This window comes from Portunus trituberculatus, chromosome 42, assembly GCF_017591435.1.
Source record: "Portunus trituberculatus isolate SZX2019 chromosome 42, ASM1759143v1, whole genome shotgun sequence".
Lineage (NCBI taxonomy): Eukaryota > Metazoa > Arthropoda > Malacostraca > Decapoda > Portunidae > Portunus > Portunus trituberculatus.
The window spans coordinates 22978617-22982214 of NC_059296.1; positions in this window are offsets into that span (position 1 = coordinate 22978617).

Genomic DNA, 3598 nt, shown 5'->3' on the forward strand with positions numbered 1-3598 from the left:
AACTCTGTCGTGGTGAGCAAGATTGACGTGAGAAGGAACCCACACAAATTTGATGGTAATACTCCTGGCATGCCCCAAAGTCAAGAGAGACAGAACAGAGTTTAGAAGAGCAGGGAACTGTGGGGTGACGCTTGAAAGGGCCCTGAGAGCAGATTGAGAGTCACAGATAATGACTGCACTCAGCCCGCGCCGACACAGAAAGCGGGCTGCATCCAGAATGCCACAAAGCTCGCAGTAGGTGGAGGAGGACGAATCTGGAAGACGCCGGCCCACCCAGCCTCCAGGAGGAGCATCCATATCAGTGAAGACAGCACATCCTGCCTGGCCATTGGACTGCACGGAACCCTCAGCATAGATGGAGCGAGGCATGGGAAGGGAGGCTAGTACCGCGGCAACAGACTCCAGTACCAGTTACCGGTGGAGTGCAGGAAGAGCAGCAGTGGTAGTCGGGGTGTAGTGAACGTCAGGTACGATTAACCGCCAGGGTGGGGGACCAGGCTCCTCCTCCTCCTCTTCTTCGGGGATGTCGACGGCCAGGTCACGAAGCACCGAGATGACAGTCTCGAGGAGGAGTCTACCACCAGACTGAAGAGGAGGCAGACGAGAGGGGCGAGGTAAGTCACGTCTCACAACCTGTGAGTAGTGAGGCGCCAGCTGCGGAGAGTAAAGACATTTAGCAGTGAAGCGGGTGAAAATGTAGAGAATTCTATCGTAGAGAGGAGGGAGATAAAGTGCAGCCTGCATGTTGGCAACTCTAGTGGATAATGGACAACCAAGAATGGTACGCATGGCGTTATTTTGAAACAACTCCAGAGGTTGTAAACAAGACTTGAGAAGTTGTATAAGAGCTGGGAAGAGATAATCCACCACAGAACGAATGAAAGACATAGATGGTCCTAGCAACCGGAATAGAGATGCCAGTAGCATTATAAGTCAGCCACTGAAGAGGTGTAAGGCGCCTCTGCAGGCGAGTGACGAGATCCTGGGGGGCCGCTGCGCTGACCCGGGGAAGCACGAGGAATGTGAACTGGAGCCCCAAGGTAAAGGTACTGCCGACAGAGAGGAATGACACATGCACCAAAAGAGAACTGAGGAAACAAGGCTGGACTGATGGTAGTAAAGATCCTGCTCTTCTCAGGAGAGATGATGAAGCCACACTCAGCAGCAGCAGCATGAAAGGAAGCGAGATAAGCCTGGAGCGCTGCAGGGGAAGAAGAGTGAATGCAGATATCATCAGCATAACAGATGATCGTGACACCAGGAACGTCAAGCAAAATAAAAAGCAGACGGTACATGCAAACATTAATAAGAAATGGACTGAGTACCCCACCTTGTGGCGTACCGAGACTGAAATCTTTATAGGAGCTATAAGAACCACGGAAAAAAACCCGGGAAGACCTGTGACGGAGATATGCCCGTATCCACTATAGGAATATATATATATATATATATATATATATATATATATATATATATATATATATATATATATATATATATATATATATATATATATATATATATATATATATATATATATATATATATATATATATATATATATATATATATATATATATATATATATATATATATATATATATATATATATATATATATATATATATATATATATATATATATATATATATATATATATATATATATATATATATATATATATATATATATATATATATATATATATATATATATATATATATATATATATATATATATATATATATATATATATATATATATATATATATATATATATATATATATATATATATATATATATATATATATATATATATATATATATATATATATATATATATATATATATATATATATATATATATATATATATATATATATATATATATATATATATATATATATATATATATATATATATATATATATATATATATATATATATATATATATATATATATATATATATATATATATATATATATATATATATATATATATATATATATATATATATATATATATATATATATATCTATAGTGGATACGGGCATATCTCCGTCACAGGTTTTCCTGGGTTTTTTCCGTGGTGCTTATAGCTCTTATAAAGATTTATATATATGTATATATATATATATATATATATATATATATATATATATATATATATATATATATATATATATATATATATATATATATATATATATATATATATATATATATATATATATATATATATATATATATATATATATATATATATATATATATATATATATATATATATATATATATATATATATATATATATATATATTGTGATGGGCACCGTCTTAATCCCCTTTAATTTATCATTTCATTATATGTGTAGCCTATGCCACCTATTACGGGCCCCTCGGGCTGTTCTGTTGAGCAGACAACCAGCATCTCTCTCCCTGCTTCTCGTTGCGAGTGGGACTCAGTACAGAGTTAGCCTTCAGCGGAGATAGACACGCACCCTCGTCGGTCTGGCACAGTGTTAGAGAGATTCGTGTTGCTGGGCTTCTCTTGTTACTCATAAGTCATTGGTCTGGGAGTTGTGCCCTCCTGTTGAGTAGCTGGCTTGCTACTGGGTAGACCGTGACTGTTAGAGCAACGGGCTTGTTGCTCTAGGAGAAGTGTAGTTGGTTTGGCTGCACTTCTGTTTTGCATCCGTCCTGTATTGTGGCGGCAACGCGTGGGAGAGACGCGGCATTGTCTCGTCCTGTTTGTCGTTGTGGTGGCCGTGGTCACCAGGGTTTTTGGTGGGCGGCTGTGTGCCCCCATCATCTGTTGTGTAGTATCAATAGTATACTGTTTATAGTACCATCCAGTCTTCAGCGGAGTTAACACGTACGATCTCGGCACACTAAGAGACACGTGTGGCTGGACTGTGCTTTACAAGTACTCATTAGTCATTGGTCGGGGAGTTGTGCCCTCCTGTTGAGTTGCTGGCTTGTTACTGGGTAGACCGTGACTGTTAGAGCAACGGGCTTGTTGATCTGGGAGAGGTGTAGTAAGTTTGGCTGCATTTCTCGTGCGTTCATCCACTCGGGTGGAGCGACGCGGAGGGACGTGTTATTGTTTCGTCCTGCTTTTGCTGTTGGTGGTTGTAGTCACCAGTGGGGTTTGGTGGGCGGCTGTGTGCCCCCACCATCTTTTGTATAGTTTCAGTAGTATACTGTATTGTAGTGGTAGTAGCCACGCACACTATTGAATGCTGAGAGGCTTCATGTCGGCCAGTGGTGCGTAGTTGTCGTCTGCTAGACTTGTCTGCGACGAGTATTTGGACTCCGTGTATAGTTGGTGTCACCCGTATGTGGTGTCTGGGCTTGTGTGTACATCACCGGATGTGCTGTACACATCATATATTGCAGTAGTAGTAGGCCAGGGATGTCAGTCTGACAGGTGTTAGTAAGCACTTGTTGTAGTAAGATAGTATAGTAATATACCGCGCGGGTTTGTTCCGGTCTGTGAGTTATCACAGTCTGTGGACAAGGCGTGCGGAGAGGCATTAATACTTCATAGAGAAGTGGGTGGAATTGTCCTTGTGGGCGGTTTCTCTAGGGGATAT